Source organism: Cotesia typhae, unplaced genomic scaffold, assembly GCF_013202065.1.
Source record: "Cotesia typhae breed Kobodo isofemale line unplaced genomic scaffold, CoteBio_Ctyphae scaffold_13, whole genome shotgun sequence".
Lineage (NCBI taxonomy): Eukaryota > Metazoa > Arthropoda > Insecta > Hymenoptera > Braconidae > Cotesia > Cotesia typhae.
The window spans coordinates 6,489,613-6,514,791 of NW_027423774.1; the positions used below are offsets into that span (position 1 = coordinate 6,489,613).

At 30.5% G+C, this 25,179-nt stretch overlaps 1 long non-coding RNA gene and 1 other non-coding gene across 5 annotated transcripts in view; both read left to right on the forward strand.

Annotated features, from left to right (window-relative positions):
* LOC141535105 (uncharacterized) overlaps positions 1-25,179 on the forward strand; it is a 232,519-nt gene that overhangs the window by 50,085 nt on the left and 157,255 nt on the right. For all 4 annotated transcript variants that reach the window (XR_012480550.1, XR_012480553.1, XR_012480551.1 and 1 more), the window contains exon 2: positions 3,996-4,141. This is a non-coding gene — a long non-coding RNA (uncharacterized LOC141535105). The remainder of the gene's footprint in view (positions 1-3,995; positions 4,142-25,179) is intronic.
* Positions 13,934-14,006, forward strand: Trnam-cau (transfer RNA methionine (anticodon CAU)). The gene has a single exon. It is a non-coding gene; the product is annotated as a tRNA-Met (tRNA).

Genomic DNA, 25,179 nt, shown 5'->3' on the forward strand with positions numbered 1-25,179 from the left:
CACTAACGCTCTCGCGACGTCATTGTAAATATCGCTTGCTATATGGCCTCGTAAATATCTACCTCATATATAAATTTATTTATATAAAATAAAAATAAAAAGTTCTTGCCTTTTAATACCCAGTTTATCGCAATTTTTCTCGACAAATTTTATTTTATTGTTTTGCCGATTAAAATTTTATTAATTTAATACATTTTATTTTACAGCTTGTATTTTAAAGTAATTATTATCAACTGTGTGATAAAATTAGTCTCGAACATGCTGGTAATTAAATAATCACCTTAATTTAGTGTTCATTTACTGTACTACGTCCTACGTGAGAACGTTTCGGCTCTCAATTTACCGTATGCTAATTTTCATTAACCTATCACGGATAAACTTTACATCTATCTAATAAAATAATCCACTTAATCTTAATTATACTCACTAACGTTCAAATGACATGTAAAAAAATTTTTTGATAATTTTTTTTTTTATCAAAATTCAATTTTTATTTTATACGGAAAGAATAAAATAACAATGCATATTCTTCTATATTATACTCAGTGTAATCTCCGATTTGACCAAGTAATTTTTCTATTTATACCGCTCCAGATTACACTGGATATAATCCGAAAAAATATCCCGTTTAATTTGAATTATACGTAGTAAAATCTTGGATTATATAATTTTTTAATTTATAAATTTTTTTTAAAATTTGTAAAATTTGTGAAAATTTTGATAATTAATTGTGCATTTTTTTTTTAATATATTAATGAAGTCAAATAGAAATTTCGTTTAAAAAAATAAAAATTAAAATAGTGACCCCACTTGAAAATATTTACCAAAAATTTTTCAATCCCAAATCATCGGAAAAATTGTGCTTGAATGATCCTTAAATATTTTCTATCCATGCATTGCATTGCATTTTTGAAAAATACATACAAAAATGAATAATTTAAAAAAAAAAAATTAACTATCAAAATTTTAACAAATTTTCAAAAAAATTTATAAATTAAAAAAGAAAAAATTTGAATATCACAATTTTTGAAAAAATTATATAATCCAAGATTGTACTGAGTATAATTCAAATTATACGGGATATTTTTTCGGATTATATCCAGTATAATCTTACGCGGTATAACCAGAAAAATTACTTTCTGTTGTCAAATCGGAGATTACACTGAGTATAATATGGGAGGATATGCAGTGTAATTTTGTTCTTTCCGTGTATAATACTTTACATATAAATTTTCTATAAAAATTATATTTTGCTTGAAATAAAAATTGTCCTTAGAAATTTTTTTTTAACAAAAAATTTGAATTTGAAAATTTTTAAATTAGTCTTTAAAAATCCGGAAATGTTTCGGGGTAGCTCGGTTTAAATATTTTCCCCGAACCGGTGAGTTTAGTATTTAAAAGAGCAGCAAGTTGGCCAATAAAAAGCTGTGTTCGGGATGACTGGCCGGCTCGACTTGATACAAGAGACAGGAGACAAGAGACAAGTGAGTGCGTCGCCGGCGGTAAAAGAGATCAAAGGGACTATGGTATTGAAGTCTCTGGCCGTTTCCCTTCCTCGGTACCGATCTCCTCATGTATGCCCATACCCGGGAAGTTTTATTATACAGGATTGAGTCCGAGTGCGTGCGCCGGGAATCATAATCAGGGCTCCACAAAGTATCTCCTACGTCCAAGTCCGAGTCTCCTCCGGCTTTGTCTCTCGAGTCGCTCTGGACATCTGGAAGAAGCTCTTTCAGTTTATCTACTCTCCTTGGACTCTTATAAATATAATAACAACAATAGTTGTAAGAATGAATATAGAATATAGAATATACCGTAATAATTTCTTTGTCGAGAGCTAAACAAATAGTATAATGAAATAATAAGAGTCCCGAGAGATTTAAACAACTCCGAGTGAGTAGATAAATCCATTAGTCCTGCTGAAAGACTCAAAGAGCTTCATTACGTCAGTACATTTACTTTATTATTACTATTACTATTACTATTACTATTACTGTGGTACTCATTGAGAAAGTTATAAGAATAGCGATAGTAGTAGTAGTAGTAGTAGTAATAAGTATATTTATGAGTAATTCAAATAAAAAATTTAAATATCCCCAGTCCTCGACACCTGATGCATATTCAGGTGTTCGCTCATCCGTAACACCATTTAAAACGCCATTAAATCTTACTATTTAAAATCGATTATTCGGCTCTCGATTTTCTCTGAGAGATTCGAGACGGCCGCGGGCTCTGGGCAGATTTAGAAGGCAACAGTCAACCACCGAGTTATTTATCGTCGCCATTTAGAGCACACCGTATAATAATACATCTTTTGCAACAAACTATTTCTTAATGTCCCAGAACTCACCCAGTTATACTATTTTAGAGTTTTATGATAATAATCCTTAGCTATTTCCCGTTCCCTGTAAAATAGTTCTAGTTCTCTTATCTTCATTCTTAACAACTACCGGGTCAGAGTTGTAAATTATTTTATTTTTAAATTTAAAACTATTTTTATTACTGTAATTATTTGAATTAGGGGCATTCCATAGTGACTGGTGGGACACTTGACTCTGGAATTCGATCAATTGTAAGCTACAATTATGTGACTGAAATTTGTACTCTAGTAAAATTTATCTTATAATATAGAAGAATAATTAATTAACATCATTTTGTCAAAAACTTCGATTACTTTTTAAATTTCTCGTAATTATCGTTTGACTGAGTGTGATTGGTGGGACATCGAAAAATCCTTCTCTCTTACCGCGGTGTACTTAAAGTCGAATTTCAGTTCGACCATTAAGCTTTTAAATATACTTCCCTCTCAATACAAAATTTATCATACAAACATTCAATATTATGAAGAATTAGATTGATTATCTGTGTAAGAACAATTAGAAAAATTTTTTTTATTGTGATTGGTGGGACAAGTACAAAATGCGTACATAAAGTTGTTTATTAAGAACCTTTCATATTATTCTAACCTTAGAAGCGTTATTGTTTATATATTAAACTATTAATTATTTAGGATAAATAAAATTAATAACAAAAGAACACAAATAATGGATTAAGCATACTGATAACACAATCGTGATAAACTTCGGTGTTAATTAATAGAGAACATACAATAAATTTTTTCTTAAAACTCGTCCATTTTTTATCGGGTTTATAAATAAGGATGACACGCGAAATCGTGAAGCGTTTCACATTTTTGAAATTAAATAATTTTATTAAAAATCGCTAAATTAATGATTATTTATGTTAAAAAAAAAAATTAATCATTTAACTGAAGATCACTAAGAGAAACAAAGCTGTAAATTTCAGCACTTGAACTAAATTCTTTGATGCATTGACTATAAGCCAGATGTGACTGGTGACATGTGACTGGTGGGACATATTTCAAATGATCCTCAAAACTATATTTTGGATTTTTTGTCAATTATAAGAAGTTTAAACCATTTTCAACATGTTTATTGTTACTTCTACAAAGAAAAAAAATTGAACAAGTCAGATTTGAAGTTGGGAAAACAATTTTCCTATCTTTTTGTGTGACTGGTGGGACATGTGATAAGCTTATGTTCAAATACGAAATATACAAAATCTAACATATTTTTTCGTTTGAATCAAACGTAATTCTTTTCTTTATTTAATTCTTTTTCTTAAATAAAATAAATCACTAGCTGGAATTGATCAGATGATTAAAAAAACGTGTTGCCAACTTAAACAACATTTGGCCCGGATACTAGTTAATACAACTGAAAAGTTACTAGGAAAGAAAAATCGATTTTACCATTGATTAAAAAAAATTTTCTTTATAAATAAGTAAAATATAGACTTTTAATAATAAATTAGAACTAAATTAGAATTAACTAGAGAAATTTTAAAATTTTAGTCATTTTCCCATTTCGCATGGAATACTTCATTATCGATTTTTTTTATTTTAAATAAATTAAACTCATTCAAAAAATATTTAATTAATTTTTTTATTAAATAAAAACTATTTTTTGTTACAGAATCACTCAATACTTCACCAAAAGGACAATCATCATTGATCTCCAGCATAGTAAAAAAACTATCCTGAAAATTTCTCCAAAAAAAAAAAAAAACTTCACACCTGATTCCAGTTTTATCCTACCCAGTACCAGACTCCAGAACTAATGTAAGTCACAACCTTTCCTTAAATTAACTATTAATCTAACTTTCCTCTCAATTCATTTCCTTAAACAATAATCAGCAATAAATAACTCGGATACTAAATTTAATCTAAAAAGCACCTATCAACACAATCTAAATTATTTCTCGTAGCAATTAAAAAAACGAAAGTAATAAACCATTAGATTGAATATAAATTTTTTTTAGAATATCGATCAATCTGTAATTCCCGATAAAAGTATAATATCAGATGATAGGAGCGATTAAAATGTAAATCGTCCGGATCCCGTAAAGCATATAGGTATAGGTAGTCGCACACAACACGGTGTATTGGTAACCTCTCAACACGATGAGTCATTAATGAATAAGGCTGGATCTTGTATATTGTAGAGCGTATATTGCATACATCGGTCTCTTACACACCTGTGAGGAGCCGCGATATCTGGTTGTATACGTTTTACACGCGACGCCTTGATACCTTGATGCACGATCCTGTTCTCTCTCTTAGCATGTACGCGGTTATTTTTCTTTCATTTTCTCTGTACTCTAAACTGAGTACCAGGTATCCTCTTATATTAACACAATCTTGTCTTTCTCGTGCACTTATCCACCTATAACTATAACTGCATTATAAATATATATATATATATATATATATATATATATATATATATATATATATATATATATATAATATATATATTAGGGTGGGTCAAAAAAATCGAATAATTTATGTTTGACTTTATACTCTGAAAAATAGGTTCGTAGACACCTAAAAAGAATTCTCTCCAAGTATAAGCTCTTAATTATAACGGGAAGGTCCTCCGCTTTGCGGGTTTCTATTTTTTCGAATAATCAGATAAAAAAATTTATATCTCGCTTCCAACTGCTTGGAAAAATATTCCGTGGCATAGATTTTGTGAGAAATTGAATGCTTTACAAAAAGGTCTCTTATGACTTTTTCAAAAACTCAACCGATTAAAAGATATTCATAGTTGAAGTTTGGCTATTTTAAGGAAAATATTCGTTTTTATTATGAATTTTATAAGTCGATGAAAAAAATTATTTCGGATTGCGGAACTCATGATTTTGTAGGAAATTTACTGCTCTACAAAAATGGTCTCTTATGATTTTTTGATTAAGTGAAGCCGTTACGAGATATTCATCGTCAAACATTAACGAATATCAATATTTCCAGTTTTTGATCAATAATTCGATAAATTTTAATTTAAACTATGAGTTTCAGGAAAATTTACATAAATTTGAGTTTCGATCGATAAAGAAATGTTATAATAAGTTAGATAAAGAATTATTGGAATTATCATTGATTTTCCTTGGAGAAATGCCTCAAGAAAAGATTTCTTTCAAACGTCCTGGTGCTGTTCATCATGCTAGATGGATGGCTAAGGCCATTTATAGTTTGAAAATGTATCTATTCAGAGATGAATTCAAACTCTCTCAGAAAGAATTGCATGGTCTTCGTCATTTCTGTATTTTTATAGTCACATTGTATTTAAAAGCTTGGTTTTCATCAACTTCTGCAACAACTGCTGCTTATCATGACTTGCAGTTTATGAAAAATTTATTGGAGTACAAACATATCAATCCTTTGATTTCTTCAGCTACGTGTGAAAAAATGATTTCGCACTTATGGTATTTGAGCGATGAACTTGCCATTTTATCACTGTTTGACGATGGCGTTCCATTAGAAGTAAAAAAACGTATTGTTGAAGCTGTTAATACTCGTGAAGGTACAGATTCTAAAGCTAAAAGATTTGTAATTGCTAAAAAGATTTGAATTCATTGGCGCAGAGAACTCTGAGTGACTTTGTGTCTAAAAAGTCATTAAATCTTTTCAAAATCTTCGATCTACCGTATGACTTTCTTGATGTCGATGTTGAATTATGGCCTACTAATGAGAGTTATCTCGAAAATAAAGAATACTTTCAACAACTAAAAGTTGTCAATGATTCAGCAGAGCGAGCTGTTGCATTAGTCAGTGAATATAATCAATGCTTGACAAAAATGAAGAACAATTCCAGTACTTATTGCAAGTTGTCAAAGAACATCAAAAAACATTCCCAAATTGTAATAAAAGAAATTATTTATAGTAATAGCGTACTGTTATGTTAAAAATATAGACAATTATATTGCAATTGATAATTCAATAAAAAATTTATCTATAAAAAAGTTAAATACTGGTTGTTTCTCACTTGATTCAATACTTTTCATATTAAATTTGACAAAGAAATATGTCATTCACTTCAAATTAAACTAATCATTGGCTATATGTCGAAAAAAATGCTCTAATTTCTTGTTTTAATGCAATCAAACAAGCTCAAGACTGAAAACAATATTAAAAAAATTGTTTATAACATTTCTTTATCGATCGAAACTCAAATTTATGTAAATTTTCCTGAAACTCATAGTTTAAATTAAAATTTATCGAATTATTGATCAAAAACTGGAAATATTGATATTCGTTAATGTTTGACGATGAATATCTCGTAACGGCTTCACTTAATCAAAAAATCATAAGAGACCATTTTTGTAGAGCAGTAAATTTCCTACAAAATCATGAGTTCCGCAATCCGAAATAATTTTTTTCATCGACTTATAAAATTCATAATAAAAACGAATATTTTCCTTAAAATAGCCAAACTTCAACTATGAATATCTTTTAATCGGTTGAGTTTTTGAAAAAGTCATAAGAGACCTTTTTGTAAAGCATTCAATTTCTCACAAAATCTATGCCACGGAATATTTTTCCAAGCAGTTGGAAGCGAGATATAAATTTTTTTATCTGATTATTCGAAAAAAATAGAAACCCGCAAAGCGGAGGACCTTCCGTTATAATTAAGAGCTTATACTTGGAGAGAATTCTTTTAGGTGTCTACGAACCTATTTTTCAGAGTATAAAATCAAAAATAAATTATTCGATTTTTTTGACCCACCTAATATATATATATATATATATATATATATATATATATATATATATATATATATATATATATATATATATACATACATAAAGCTGTGTATTCTAATACATAGAGGCTCATACTCTACTCCCCGGGATACTTCTCAGCATTCACAGAAGCCGTCGCTACCGAATGTAACGCTCTTGGACCGACATATTGCACTTACTACTATAGTCCTTAGTATTTTATATTTATTTATACTACTACTCATGTAATATAATACAACTCTTGATCGTGTATTATTATTACACTTAGGCTCATTCGATAGAAAAGAGGGAAGCAAATATAATAAAGCAGTAGGGTTTGCCATGAGAACCCAATTGTGCGAGTGACCTATTCCGATCCAAGGCCTCGCTAATCGATTGTCTCGCGATAGGTCGATACAATTCGATACCCGAGTTATTCAGAGTATTTCGCTATCTCGTGTGAACATTTAATAACTACATTTAGCTTTATTATTTTGTTATTGTAATGTACGTACATTGCAGACACGGTGATTACTGATTAGAGAATTTATTTGGAAGTTCAATCAATTGTGGAGATATATATATATATGTACATATATATCATTGTAACATATTGACAAAGACTTACATTTACATTTGAGAGAAAAGTTTAAGCGCTGGGCTCTTTAAAGCGGAGGTTAATTTAAATAATCGGTGATGGAAAAAATAAATTACCGATAAGTTGTTTTTTAGATGACAGTGTCTGGGTGATTGTGACACGAAATTAATACCGGACTAATTTACTTAAGAGTTTTTCGAGGGTATTAAATATTTAAATAATAAAAAAGAAATATGGGGCACATAAATATTAATAATGATAAAAAAAAAGCGTTAGCATAATCGTTGTAATACACCGTAAAAGACATAATGGAGGGCGTCAAAGAGAGCGGATCAAATTGAACCTGTCCTGAAGCTTCTGGACCCTTTCAACGTCCGTGTCAGTGTCAGTGTCAGTGTCGGTGTCGGTGTCGGTTTCGATATAATGTATAATAAAAAAATCTACATTATATAAAGTTAAGGTGAGAGTATGTCGATATGTGGATGTGAATAAGATACTGTCAGAAGCCGGGAGGCCTTGGGCCAAGGAATAGGTCACCTGCTCTCCGATCGGATTCTCGAGAATAACTGATTCGATAATTCCACAGCATCGCGGCTCAATCTTACATCTTATACATTTATAAATTGTATATAAATGTATACACGTATGCTTTACTCATCCTCCAATCTCCAATGAGTAGTAGGTATTTTTAATCGAGGTAATTGCATCATTGCGCATATCACTTTTACATATTTTTCACAGAATTATCTTGCTCATTAACTCATTACAAACGGAGTGTGTAAGAGCCATACCACGCTGTGGATTATTCGATCTATCCATTTAACTATATTATTTATTTATTTATTTATTTATTTATTATTATTATTATTATTATTATTATTATTATTTTTCGTGTCCTCGATGCGCTCGATTTGATGCAGAAATCATCCGTGTGCAATAATGATAATAGCAACAAGAGTAATGGATTAAAAATATAATAACAAAGTATGTAATATAAATACTTTCGCTAAATGCCTTGAGGTGCTGGTAGAAAAGTTGACGACCAACACCAGACCGTTTGTCTTCCGGTATTATTATTATTATTATTTTTATTAATACGAATAACTGATCGTCTTTTACCCTTACCTTGATCTACCTGTTCCCTGTTCTTCTTCTCGGCCGTGACAAATTTTAAATTATCCCCTGTGCGATTAAGATTAATTGAATTTTTTTTCATAATTCACTCTGATTATGGTACTTACATACTTTTGGCTATTGCCCAACTCTTTATTGCTTTAATTTATTCACTTACTTTATTTTTTCCTTCATTGAATTTCCGAGAGCCGACATTACACGATAAAACTCTAATTATTTTTATTTTTAAATATTACAAATTATTTATTATTTATTACTCCGGTCTAGTACTCGCAAACGGCAATTATTATTTCTTTAATAATTTAGATAGTTTATATTACTTGTATTAACTTCATATTTACCGTTTTTATTTAATTGATCAGGTTTACAGTGAATTTATTCACTTTTTTCCACCCACTAAAGACACCTAAGAAGTTGATAATAAATATTTAAGCAAAAAAATAAATTCTTGTTTTTAGACAGATGTTGTAAAGAAAATAATGAGATTCATTGGATAAAAATATGAGAGCAGATAATTATAAATAAGTAATAAGTAAAAAGATAAAAAATAGTAAATATAATAAACACTACTGTATTAGAAGCTTCCCACGTGAGCTCATCGTGAACATTAATTGAAATGTCACTTGGAATAGCGACATTTTCACGCTTATTTGCTGGCTTCCTGGTTGCGCCTTATTAAAAGGTACACCACACCACAAATATTAAATTAACATAGCCATGCGGGATAAATAGAGTGCGAAAGACTACTCGGGTAAGAGATATTAAACACCGAGAAAGTATTTATTTTCTTTCTCCCGTGTCTCTATCTCGTGATGTGGCTCCTTTCTCCTCCGCCCTCCGCCTCCTCTATATATACTCACACCATAGATACTCTTATATATCTGAACTAAACTTTTTAGTTAACTTTGTACACAGTCAGTACCAGCCTTGTGCCTTGTGTGGATCGTGCATTGCCAAGGGGAAATTTATCACCATAGAAGCAATTAATGGGATTTTTCGCGTGTCTCTTTTGCCCTCAGTTCACGATCCTCATGCTCATGCCAGCGTGCTCACGTACTCAACGTATTAACTTACAGACACTACATTACCGGGTTGTTACATCATTTTTTTTTAATATTAATATTTACTAAAAAACTCATCCAGCTTTTTTTTTTTTTTTTTTTTCGCGGCCCCTAAAAATTTATCTTATCAATAATTATTTTTTTTTATCAAATTTTTTATTTTTATAAATAAATATTTACGAGTAATTGACCGCTTGAAGAACTTGCTTTTTAAATGAAACTTGTATATTATATATTATATGTCTGTGTGAAGTAAACGACAACATGAATTAGCGAGTGGTTCGAGAATCAAGACCATTTATTTCCATAACGGGAGTAAAAGGTCGAGAGTAAATAAATATATAAATTTGTAATGCGGTCTCTGTTATTACCTTATAATAAAATTTATCAGTACAGTATAATATAAAAATAAATATGAATTTAAAGATAGTTAATGAATTTTTACAGAGCGATTTAATATGAACAAAAAAAAAAATTTTAAGATCAAAATCAAATGATTTAAATCCGATAGATTGGGCGCGAGGATTTAGCGCGAAATAACGTCAGCGAGTTTAAGAGGATAGACAAAAAAAAAAAAATAAAAATAAGTAACTACAGAAAGCGTGCGCTCGAGTTTGACGTTAATTGGCGGTAATTACGGGGCGAAGCCGCTTAATTAGGCGGAGGGATTCCAAAATTTATCGGCGACGGCGTTATCCAGAGTTGAGATTGCGGAGATCGGGGCAACAACGAGCTCAGAGTACGGAAAAAATCGGGAGAATGAAAGAGGACTCGAGAAATAACGCAAAAGAGGTAAAAGTATCGCTAAGTCAAGTTCCAGCGCTATCAGATCAACCGATAGAGCGTAGAGGCGTTAAGCTCATGCTTTTGTCGTTAATTAAGCGACGCCACCGCTTGAGGGCGCTGTCCGATTTAATTCAACGGTAGCACCTGCGGGTTTTACTTTCGATCTCTAAAAAAATACTTTTAGTCTTTTTGTCGCCTTCGAGAGCCAAGGGGGTTAAAGGAAGAGGCGTGCTCTTCGAAGTTCGAAGGACAATCTGCCCTTTGGAATCGGCTCGCGAGACTCGAGTCCGCAGTTAGCCGGCAAGTTCCTTAAAGAGGTGTTAAGGCGCTTGTAACCGAGATAGCCGTATCGAGAAGCGCTAATCGCGTGTCTACTCGATATCCAACACCCACTACTATACTCGGGCTGGGCATATTACTTAAATACTTTTCGTAAGCCCTAACTCTTAATCACATTTTTTTAAATTATTTTATTTAGAAATAATCATTGATATGTTATATAATCCATGGGAAAATAGATATTTATAAAATATTATTTCTGATTAATTTTAAATTTATTTCCGTATAATACTGTCGTTAATTTATAATCTTGTTATACCCGATATTTTTCCTCATTATTCAAATGATATGTATTATGTATCATAACATTCATTGTATTGTATTTATATGTGAGGAAAAATAAAAATAACTCGACGATAAATCGGTTTGGTAATTCGTTTGGATGTCATTGCCAAGATACTCAATACACTTTCAATAATTTAAGATTACTTATTCCGTGTACATATGATCAATAATCTCGCATATATATCCGTTTATATGTATGTATAAATGCAAATCGTTTGTCGATTGACTCTGCTTGTCAAACTAGTCCGCCCACATTACATCCTATCGGATATACTGTAAGTACTGTACAGTGTACACAGGACGATGATTTATGGTACCGAGAACAATACTTATTGCGTGATTTTCCGGGTACAAATAATCATTAAAATTATTTTATTGAAGACTTTTTTTTTGACACCTAGCTAATTGTTTTATTTATTAGCCTCCCTGTTAATTGTTTTCACAACACTTCATCAATCATACACGCTCATACTTGCATCACATGTCCTTTAAAGTTTGTTATAATTTTTTTGGGCAAGCAAACATTTTTTTAACCACATTATTGATTAGTCGACAGGACAAGTGGGTGGTTTTGCAGTTTAGTCCAGGAGGAATCAGCGCATGAGTACCGAAAACTATTCCACCTCAATTTTTTTACGCGATCCTCTTCAAATTGCCCTACTGATGATATAAATGCATGTTGCCATGGGGCAACCCGGTGCCATATTGTTTAAACAATTGCAAGGAATTGTTATTTTTCAACCGGACAAATTTTTTTTATATTTTTTATCGAAATACCAATAAAAAAGGTCCTATTACTTTTCACGGTAAAGTTAATATTTTCAAAGATATGAATTTTTTAAGGATTGAAAAATCTCAAATTTGGGTACTTTCGACCCATGAAAAATATATTTAAAAAAAAAAATAATATATAAGTAATATTTTTTTTTTCAATTCTCTATACAATAGTTAATAATATTGTTAATAGAGATTTAAGAAAATTTCATTGTTTATATCTGTTTTTTAATTGTTAACTTCGCGCGCTCACAAGTATGCACCGCTTACCTTTAAGTATCGCCTTCTCTCTCTGACTCATGCGCTGCATCGGTCTCTTTGTGTCTTGAATCATTATTTATCATTTATCTTAAAAACTATCAACTATATCAAGATTTTTAAAGAGAGCAATCTTATTAATAATTAAATTGTCTACAATTTGTTTCTTAGAAAATTTTTTTCTAAAATCAATTTTTTTAAAGTTATTTAAGCATAAATCGAAAAATGTAATTAAAATTATTTTTTTATCAGTTTATATTACTTTTTTGTTATTGAAACAGAGAGTAAGGTAAAAGACCCAGTTATTGACACTGGCCTAGTTGTTTGACACTTGCAATTTGATTCTAATTAAAAGAATGAAATGTTCTCAAAAAACCAAAGATCTTCAAATTTTTAATTCAAAAACTGTATTTATTAATTTATTAGAATTGATTTGTTTTTTTTTTTAACTAAAATAAAATTTAAAGTGTCAATAACTAGATCTTTTACCTTATTAAATACATTGAATAACTTCTTCAAACGAAAGTTATAGATGGAGAAGTATGAAATAATAAAACAAGATTTAAAAATAAGTATTTACTTATTATCAATATTATTTGTATATATTATATTCTTACAGTCTTCTGAATCACAACCACATAGAAGTATGCAACTTGTGATTTCAAAAAATGTTCAAATACTATTATATCTTATTATTGTTAAGATAAATGCAAAAATTACTTATGATAATAACAAAAAAGTAATATAAGCTGATAAAAAAGTAATTTTAATTACATGTTTCGATTTATGCTTAAATAACTTTAAAAAAATTGATTTCAGAAAAAAATTTCTAAGAAATAAATTGTAGACAATTTAATTATTAATAAGATTGCTCTCTTTAAAAATCTTGATAAAGTTGATAGTTTTTAAGATAAATGATAAATAATGATTCAAGACACAGAGAGGCCGATGCAGCGCATGAGTCAGAGAGAGACGGCGATACTTAAAGGTAAGCGGTGCATACTTGTGAGCGCGCGAAGTCCCATAATAAAATTGAGATGAAATGTATGTGGTATCAAACTATTCGTAACGTGATTGGTCGAATATATCATGAGCATGAAAATATATGCAAACGCTATAGTAAGGCGCGCGCAAATTTGAATTCTAATTAACAATTAAAAAACAGATATAAACAATGAAATTTTCTTAAATCTCTATTAACAATATTATTAACTATTGTATAGAGAATTGAAAAAAAAAATATTACTTATATATTATTTTTTTTTTAAATATATTTTTCATGGGTCGAAAGTACCCAAATTTGAGATTTTTCAAACCTTAAAAAATTCATATCTTTGAAAATATTAACTTTATCGTGAAAAGTAATAGGACCTTTTTTATTGGTATTTCGATAAAAAATATAAAAAAAATTTGTCCGGTTGAAAAATAACAATTCCTTGCAATTGTCTAAACAATATGGCACCGGGTTGCCCCATGGCAACATGAATTTATATTATCAGTAGGGCAATTTGAAGAGGATCGCGTAAAAAAATTGAGATGGAATAGTTTTCAGTACTCATGCGCCGATTCCTCCTGGACTAGTTAAATAGTTCGAATATTTTCTATTGCCTCAACGTCCCGGTAGCGCAGATGGCAGCGCGTAAGTCTCATAATCTTAAGGTCGTGAGTTCGATCCTCACCCGGGGCATTATTTTTTCACTATACCGGTAATTTTTTTTTATAGAATTAATTTAAACAACAACTGAGAAGAAATTTTAGAATTAATTGTGAGAAACAAACAATTACTTATTTAATTAATTACGAGACAATTCTACAAGTCAAAAGTAAAAATAAAACTTTAAATTTGATAGTTTTTTTCGATTGGCGCAATTTGAAAATTTTTGACCATTTAGTTTCAGAGATATTTAATTTCAAAGTTTAAGTTTTGAACGCTTTTATACATTACGGTATACGGGATATCCAAAAGTTTACCTACAAACATTTTTATACCTCAGAAACTTTTCTTAGGATCTTTTTAAAAAACTAGAGTAACGTTAACTAACAACTAAACAATGTTTTAAAAATAATTTCATTGTTAATTACCACACAGTTTCATAGATATTTATTAATAAGTAATGAAAAATTTACCAGACTTTAGCCGAGGAAGGGATACGTTAATAAAGCTATGACAACAACGCAAGTTTTGTGAGCCGCGAAAAAAGTATGAGACGCGCATGCGCTGAAAAATTTGAAAAGTTTACTGTACGCAAGGTGTAATATTATAGTTATTAATTTTATTTATTTAAAAAATAAGTAACAATGATTATTTTAGGAAAATAAGTATTTTTCTATAATTATTGAAAATTCAAAAAAGTTAACAATTTTAATATAATAATATATATTAATCTTTCATAAGTTATAAAAATAATAGTCAGATGAAATAACAAAAAATAGTAAAATTTAAAGCCAGTTAATTTTAATCCATCAACACAAAAAATTTAATTACTGATTTTTCTGAAAAAACAAAACAATACTGTCAATTATTTTTTTTCAGACATTGTAATTATATTTCCGAATAAATGTATGTAAATAAATAAATAAACGCATGTATCAAAACAGAGGTTAGTCTACAGCTGGTCCAAAACACTACAGTTTAACCACTATAAAATATCTTACCGCTAATGCAGTATTGCCACACTGATAAAAAATTTATTTTGACTCAAGAGATATTTTCTTGATCTAAGAATTTATTTTGGAAGACAAATGATTATTTTACTTTAAGAATTTCTTGTCTTGATTTAGATTTTCTTGGCTTAAGAGCAATATTATCTTCAATCGATACATTTAGTTTTTCAACCAAAATCACATTGTCGTTTAAAAAACTTAAAATAATTCATTAAAGTATATTTCAAAAATTAAATAGTTTTTAATTGTTATACCGAAAAATAATTATTTATTGGAAATAATTAAATTAATGACTCCAAAAAAAAGCCATTCTTAACACAAGTCAGTAACATCTTGAATCAATATTATCGCCTATCTTGAAACAAGAGACAAAAAATCTCGAAAGAATTATATCTTTATCTAGTTTCAAGAGTTTCAATTTTGAAGAAAAAAAATTTCTTGAATCAAGATTGTTTTTCTATCATGTGCTGACTTTTCAAACGATCAGTTCAACTTTCTCGTTCGTGATTGGCTAAAATAAGTACATAAACAGCAAAAAGTTTTAGGCTTGTCAATAATGACTCTCAAATATACGTACCGTACACTCTAACATAAACTTTTGACTACGGAAGTCGCGAGGGTTCTACCTTGGGTTTAAGTAAATAATCTAAATTGATAAATTAGTAAAAAAAAGTGGGTGTAAGAAATTAAAGTTGAAAAAATAAAATTGAATAATTTTCTCCCGGAAACAGAGTGGATCTATAAATGAAATATTAAAGTAATAATGATGATGATAACAATTATAATAATAAAGATAAATATTAAAAAATAATTCCCGCTAAGTAGAAGTAGCGAATGGGAGAACGATGTCACGGCTCGGTAATAAAATTCACGTGACATTAAGCCGCTCCCGCAGAGCATCTAAGTCCTCTTGGCCGCATCGCATCATTCGGATACGAAGAGTGAGAGGACAATAATAAATATAAGTACTTGGGTGATGGTTCTCGCGATTAAATCGCTGCATGCCTTGGGAGCACAAAAGAGACGGCAATACCCGGCTGGCTGAAGCTGACTGAGGACAATAAAAAATAAATAAATAAATAAATAGATGAGACGGTACTTGAAATGAAGGATCTTAGGCCATTCGAGATGGACGACTCAGTACTCGTGTGTGCAAACGTTCTTACATATTTATTATCCGCTGGCCTGGAACTAGACAGATTTAAAAACGGTTGTCCCGGGTAAATGTCACCAGGGAGCATCCAGGGAGACGGTTTTGCTTAATCAGGGGGTAGGGAATAGAAGGGACACTGGTTCACACGGACTGTGGACTCATCTCCTTTACTTAACTTTGCTTTGAGAATTTCATTTCGTTCCGTTTCCCCGTACCGGTACTATACGGGTGAGACGTATAAACGATTGTTTCGACTCGAAACGAGCCATTAGCGTCACGCGAACGTCCCACTATCTCTGCTCTCCTCGTTTAGTTTGCCGTGACGCACTCCCGATCGGTTTCGTTCTTCATTCTGATGGTATACAATAATAATAATGGATGTTCATTCACTTATCAAACACACAAACACACACTGATACTCTCTGACGCTTTTTATTTATCGTTCGATTCAGAATTTACTATCCAGTATCCAGTATTCAGCATCCTCTAATGTTTATAACGATTTATTTTATTTATTTATTGCCAGCCAGGAGTTGATGTAACCGATGTTTACATCAGTCCTTTTAAATGAATTAACATCCACGATTTTTATTCAACAGGTGTCTCAATTCTCGTAAATCATCCTCTCTTTAGTATTTATTATCAATAATCAAGATTTTTGCTTTTTAAGATCCACGCAAAGTATTAAAGGTTTTAAACCTTTCTGAAAATTTGTAAATTCAATTTACACGGAAAGAACAAAATTACACTGCATATCCTCTCATATTATACTCAGTGTAATCTGTAGTGAAAAAAATTTCAGATAATAATAAATATAATCCAGATTATACTAAATTATTTTTAGAATATACTCGGTCTTATCTCCGATTTGCCCAAGTAATTTTTCTGGTTATACCGCGTAAGATTACACTGGATATAATCCGAAAAAATATCCCGTTTAATTTGAATTATACTCAGTAGAATCTTGGATTATATAATTTTTTAATTTATAAATTTTTTTAAAAATTAGTAAAATTTGTGAAAATTTTGGTAATTAATAGTGCATTTTTTTTTTAAATATATCAATGAAATCAAATAGAAATTTCGTTTAAAAAAATAAAAATTAAAATAGTGATTTCACTTGAAAATATTTACCAAAAATTTTTCAACCCCAAATTATCGGCAAAATTGTGCTTGAATGATCCTTAAATATTTTCTATCCATGCATTGCATTGTATTTTTGAAAAATACATACAAAAATGAATAAAAGGAATAATTTACTGAGTGACAGAATTTATTTTTTGTTAAATAGATCTAATACTAACTATTAAAAAAACTTCTGGACAATTGGATCTTAATCTACAAAAATTAAAGTTTTTAACAAGCATTAGCCCTCGTTAAAAAATCACGGAAGTAAAACCACACCGGATCTCGGCAATATTTCAAAATAAATTACCCATTGAATAGAAGATACTAGAATAGAAGAAAGATGTAGGATAGGAATTAAAATAAAGGTAGATCGGTATGCAGCGAGTATAACAGCTCGAAACGCCCGATAAATTCGAGCTGGTGATAGTAATCGCCCAGCTCTGAGAACTCTGTCTTCCTAGTATAAGTACTGCTAGTACTACAAGTAGAGTTAATACTCAACTAATACTCTATAACTGGAGGTGAGTGAGACACCCGCGTTTATCTCCTGTCGAACACAGGGATCATGAGAAAGCCCAACTCAATACTCCATATAAATATCGAGAGCAGCCGATCGTCGCCCCAGATCGTATCGATCCGTCGCTACCGTTCAATATAATATACCAAGTCCATTTGATTCCGTTTCTTGATCTTGATCGGCATTCTAAGACCGTCATTCGCCCTTTTCATAATAGAGACCTCTGTTTACTGACATAGATATTATTTTTATTCTATATCTGTATTTATATCTGTAGAAACTATTGAAAACAATCAATACTTTTGCAATTAAAAATTACTAGCGGCCTTGCAGTCACTATGTGACTGCTGTGACTTGTGAACTATAAATAAATAAAATTTTGCTTTATTAAATAATGACTATGGTTAAATTTTACTGTACTTTGTTGACGATTGACGTTTTTAAAGATATAAGCTCATCCCGATGTTACACTCATCAAGAGCTTTCATTTGAGTACCCACATGCATTTTTATATATTTTCCATATATTTATATGTATAATATATATAAATATATGAAAAATCAATGTGGGTATTCGGATGAAAGGTCTCGATGAGTGTAACATTCGGATGAGCTTATATATTTAAAAATGTCAATATTTCACAAGATACAAGGTAATTTCTTAAATAATGACTTTTGTAAAAATTGCAGTGCACTTTCTTAAACATTGGCGTTTTTAAAGATGTAAGTTCATCCCGATGTTACACTCATCAAGAGCTTTCATTTGAGTACCCACATGCACTTTGATATATTTTTCATATATACATATATATAATATATATAAATATATGAAAAATTGATGTGAGTACTCAAATGAAAGGTCTTGATGAATGTAATATTGAGATGAACTTATATCTTTAAAAACGTCAATAGTTCACAAGATACAAGGTCATTTCTTATTTATGCCTCTAGAGATGGAATATTTTTTAATGCAGCCTAAATACTTATCATAATAAATTGACTATCGGTGAGAATGATACGAAACCTTAAAAATGCACAAATTCAATTCAAAACTTTTGCAATGACACTAAATTTCCCTGAAAAAACCGATATTATCATATCACTATCCCGGAAACAAAATTTTTCTTTTTTTTTTAATAATATAGATTATTATTTTGATGTTATTATTATTATTAATTCGGAGGGAAATAAAAAATCGTTAGACAATCTGCGGCATCTACCAATGAATAAAGGAACTCAACAGTCTGTCTTATCAATTCGATCTCTGAATGGTCCATTCTAATAACCATTTAACTTGAAGAAATCTTCTAATTACTTCATCATTTTTTTTATTGAATAATGATAATAATAATGACCCGTGTGAATCGTTTGATTTTTCATATTAATAATTTTTCGAGTGTTTCTAAATAAAATAGGATTTTTTTCCGCGAATAAGAGAAAGATTATGTGTAGGCGACGTTCCTTCGGAAAAGACAAGAGACTTCTTCTAGTCTTTAGACATTTGCTACTTTCGCGTTTGTCAATGTCGGGCAATTAAAACCTAAGGCTTCCAGAGTATCGCTTTTATATATATGGACATTTATAGAGACCAGAGGACAAAAAAAAACGTGATTTATATTTATTCTTCGCTGACACCATCGCGGATTTTAAAAATGAACAATTAAATCTCGTTATTTACTGTTAATCTTAATCAATTAATAAATTAATGAAGAGTCTGTTAATCAATTAAATTATTTAAATTTGTTAGCGAGTCGCTGTGAATAATAGAGTTTAAAATAAAAGTGCGTTTGGCTCTAAATGATGAGACTTATAATTAGCCCTGACGGGCTGACATTAGGCCACGGATTTATACAGTAATTACACTAATTAATTTATCATAAGATCATGGGTCATAATACCATCAAGTGGTAATTTAAAATATTATTTTTCTAGATTATTACCGAGTGCATGATGAGTAATAATAAAATAAAATAAAATAGAATAATAATAAATGAAATGAAATGGCAAATAAAAGTAGTATTGAGATAAAAAATTGTTAGCTAAAGAATATTTCATGATTAACACTGACATTTAACAATATCCCGTCAATTATACGTTCATCGTGGTTGCCTTTATTGGTGAATAGAAAAAAAAAATATATAAATATAAAAATAATGAACGAAGACGCTACAGATTTGATTGATCGCTCGTTTATTCGCGCCCGAACCCAAAATTCTCCGCCTTCTCTTGTCTACAGTCTACATTGTTCGAAGTAATACCACTGATTCGAGTGAGCCAAAGCCGGTGAGAGAATCAGATTGAATTCAAGTGATAAAAAAATAATAAAAATAAATAAATAACTCGGATATACAATTGAGAAAGATAAAAAGAGCGAGAGATGTGATAGTTGTAGTATAGTGGGCGCCTGCCTTTGCTTGATTAATCAATAATCCCGGATTGTTCGACGTCAGAGTTAAGATATTTAAGATCTTTATAATATTATACCTCGAGTCCCTCACGAAAAAAATTTATAATTAGAATATAAAAAAAATATATTCCATTTTATACACAAAATATATGTGAAATATATTTGAGCTATATTCAAAATTTACTTGCATATATTTCAAACTAGCGACCCGGTCCGCTTCGCTGAGCCTCAGTCGAAATGACTAAAGTTTTTGTTAAAAATTAATTGATCATTATAATAAAATAAAAAATTATTAACTTCGAACAATAAGTTCAATACAATAATAATTAATCTAGAGCAATAACTAAAATTAATAAAATCATAAGTAATCAATTTTGCACTATTCATCGTCAAATAAAAGATTCCTACCAAATTTCAAGTCTGTAGTAGAAGTTACAGTATGGAAATGGAAATTTAATATTCTAACACCCACCCCCGCAATCCTTATTGGGGGTGGATTGTTGTAAAATCCGCTCTTAGATCATTTCCGCATCACATATAGAAGACTCTACCTAAATTTGCCTTCTGTAGGATCTACAATTTGAAAGTTAAAAATTTTCATTGTTAATATTCACCCCCGCAACCCCCCTGTGGAGCGAGTTATCGTAAAATTCGTTCATAGATTATTTATATATCTCTTACGGAAGATTTCTACCAAATTTAGGAGCTATAGGAGCTATAGTTTACAAACGGGAATTGTTCATTGTTAACGCCTCTGCAATCCCCTTTGAGGGAGGATTTTTTAAAAATTTTTTTACATACAAACCTTCTCCTAAAAATTCTGAAAAAAACCAAAAAAATTTAGCTCAATCGGTCCAGTCGTTCTCAAGTGATGCGTGGACATACATGTGGCATTTTATTTTTACTTATATAGATGTAAGCAAATTATATTTGGTTCACTGGACTTTTGGTCGTTTTTGGTAAACGAGAAATATATTTCAAGTATTAGTAAAATATATTATTAATACATTTATTTTATATAATAAATATAAATTATGAAATATAATCGGAATATACGAGCAATAAATTGACTTTATGTGAAAAATATAAGCTGCAAAATATATTCGAACTATAATTTGTTTATATAAAAAATATACCAAAATAACATTTGAAATGTGTACTAAAATTTTAAATGTCCGAAATTTTTGGATGCACCAGAAACTTAGAAGAACCCATGTTTATTTAAATGAATAAGTTATTAAGTGCACGACTCATGACGCATATATTTTAAATATAATTTCCGTATATTTTTATTATATTTTTCACATAAAAAAATTATAATTCGAATATATTTTGCAGCTTGTATTTTTCATAGACAGTAAGTATATTTTTCATATGTTCCTGTTATATTTCATAACTGATATTTGTCATATAAAATGGATATATTAATAATATATTTTACTGTTATTTGAAATATCTTTTTCATACATAAAAAAGTGGCTAAAAGTTCAGTAAACCAAATATAATTTGCTTACATTTGAAATATACTTGAAATATATGCAAGAATATTTTTAACATAGTTCAAATATATTTCCGGGATATTTTGTGTGTAAAATGAAATATATTTCTTTTATATTCTAATTACAAAATTTTCTCGTGGGGGCGTACTTTAATAATTAGTTCTTTCATCAATTTTTATCAATAATTTTTTCCCAAATTAAACTTTTTATTTTTAATTTAATAATTAAAAAAAAAAAAAATTATGAAACTACAATTAAAGTAATTGTTTTAGTGTTAAAAGAAAAAAAAATGACGAAACAAATTAATTAGTTTTATACAGAAAGTAATTATCAATTAACTGAAAGATAAAAAGAATTAAATGCTCTAATTTGTCTTGTAATTGATAACAATAAACAAGTTGTCTTCTCGGCATTCTCTTTATTGTTGCCCGCTTACTTAAGGTAAATCTTATTAAGTGAGAGCGAGTTTAAAAGAGGAAGCGATTTTAGTCGCGTAACGACTTTAACGCGCGCGGTAATCACATTGTTCTTGTGGTAATTGCGCATTAATAGATGAGAACTGGGTCTTGCTGCCTCCGGTCCCTTGCGCAATCGCCCGCGCCTCTCTTCGAATGATCCTCAATCCTCAATCCTCACCGCAAGTTTAGTTCCACTCGAAATATCCCAATATAATATTTAACTCGAATTTAAACTTCCTGTAATTAATCATGTGTCGATAAACCCATCCATTAAATTCGTTTGAAAAAATCTCAACCATCTTATAAAATATAACTATGGCAGCCTAGATTGTAACCTTGAATAATTATTCCAAAGCTGTTACTCAATTGGTGAATCAGCGGTTTCTATTCAAGTGTCTTAAATTATTTAGAACATTTTTTCAGTATCAAATAAATAAATAAATAATACGGGCAACCTTGCAGTCACTATGTGACTTCCGTGACTTGGGAACTATAAATAAATATAATTTTGCTTCATTAAATAATGACTTTTGTTAAAATGCACTGTACTTTCTTAAATATTGACGTTTTTAAAGATATAAGCTCATCCCGATGTTACACTCATCAAGAGCTTTCATTTGAGTACTCACATGCATTTTGGTATATTTTCCATATATTCCATATATATAATATATATAAATATATGAAAAATTGATGAGGGTACTCAAATGAAAGGTCTCGATGAGTGTAACATCAGGATGAGCTTATATCTTAAAAAATGTCAACAGTTCACAAGATACAAGGTCATTTCTAAATTATTGATATTTTTAAAGATGCACAGAAAAAAAATTAAGCTGATTCGAGAGAAAAATTCTTGAACCAAGAATATAATTTTGAAGAGGATAATTGTTTTGAATCAAGACGAAAAATTCTTGAATCGAATCAAATTTGCTTAAATCGATAAAAATTTCTTTAAATCGAGAATTCTTTTACTCAAATCAAGAATATTAAACTCTTCAAAATTATGTACTTGATTCAAGAACATTTTTGTTTGTGTGTAAGCTCATCCTGATGTTACGCTCATCAAGAGCTTTCATTTGAGTACCCACATGCATTTTTATATATTTTTTATATATACATATATATTAGGGTGTGCCAAAATGTAACTTCCTTGATGGACCTTTTAAAATTGGAATTTTCAGTTCCGCTTTTGAAATTAGCTGTGTTTAGGCCTTTCCTAAGATATTTTGGGGTAAGACGATAGATTTTATTTTCATAGAATTTTTTAGCAGGAGGTTTAATTGGGCACTTCCGGCGAAAATTTGAATTTTCAGCGGAAGTGCCCTAACTAAGCTTCAGTTAAAAAATTCTATGGAAATCAAATTTATCGTCTTACCCCAAAATATCTTAGGAAAGGCTTAAACACAGCTGATTTCAAAAGCGGAACTGAAAATTTCAATTTTATAAGGTCCATCAAGGAAGTTACATTTTGGCACACCCTAATACACTAGTCACAAAAATTAAGGGATATAAAAAAAATTCCAAATTTTTTGGTGATTTTCAGCGAGCTGTAACTCCGAGGAAAATGATCGCACAGAAAAAAAAAAAAAAAGCAAATTGTAGCTCCAAGTGTCTAGTTTTTAGATATGACCATGAAAATTTTTTGTCATCGTCAGGTCTGGAGAAATCCTAAGAAAACTACTGAAAAAAAATTTTTCGAAATTTTTTTTCGTCTTAAAAAAGGTCTACGGGCTTCAAAAAAATTTTTTCGATTGTTTCGTTTAAAATCTCTTTTAGTAAATTTAATACCCTTTAATTTGACGTAATCAAAAAGCCTGTACGATAATTTGCCGCGGAGTTATCGTCAATCAAAGCAAAAAAGTTTTTTTTGACTTTGGAAATCAATAACTCTGGAAATAATGACCGTATAGGAAATCGAAGGAGGGTTTTGAAAACTACACAATATTCTCTATAAGAGAACGTAAACCGCTTTTGAAGAAAAATTTTTTTGAATTGAAAACTCGGACTGAAAAAAGACAAAAATTCGCATAATTAAGGATATTTGGATAACTTGGTATAACTTTGGATAAAATGGATGAACGAAGGATATCGTTGGTAATTTTTAACTTCAAAGTGTCCCCTAAAATCCCTAAGAAATTCAAAGCGCTGCGATTTTTTGTTCATAGTGCCCAGAAGCTTCAAATTCTGTGTTTTCGCAAAAATCACCATTATGAGCAATTTTGTGATTTTTATTTATTTTTCCATTGAAAAAAAATTTTTTTTTCAAAATTCTTTATTTTTTCGATCAAAGAGATTGATTTTTCAAGAAATTTGAAAAAAAAAAAAAAAAAAAAAATTTTCAATTTTTTTCGAAATTTTCTCAATTTTTTTCGACTGTTGTTTTACCGCCGGCATTAGCGTTACCCAAAGCGTACTACGTGGAGGTTGCTCGGTCGGATTTACGCTTCTCACACACGTGTGTGTGTGTGTGTGTGTGTGTGTGTGTCTTTGTCTGCGTGTTTGTCTGTTTGCAGCTGCCGAATGACCTCTGTACGCACGGCAGTAACTGCTCAGTACCGTGTATTGCCACCTCTGTTCCGAATCACAGCTCGTAAACGCTCTTGCATGTTGATGCATCGTCGAATATCACGTTGCGAAATTCCTTGCCAACAACGTAACAACGCTTGAGTCAACTGATGAAGATTGTGCAGTTGCGGATAGTCTCGCCGCAATCGACGCCCAAGCATGTCCCAAACATGCTCAATTGGGTTCAAATCAGGACTCATCGCTGGATGATTAAGCGTTGTTACGTTGTTGGCGCGGAGAAAAGTTCGCGTACGAACTGCAGTGTGAGGACGAGCATTATCCTGCATCAAAATGAACCGTCTTGCTCCCATGCGTGTGCGCATAGGCAGGACGTGTGGCTCCAGAATTTCGTCGACGTACCTATCGGCAGTCAACGTCCCACGAACGATGACCAACGGGGTTCTGGTATTGAAGGACACGCCTGCCCACACCATGACTGATCCACCTTTGAAAGCTGTAACTGGTCTCGT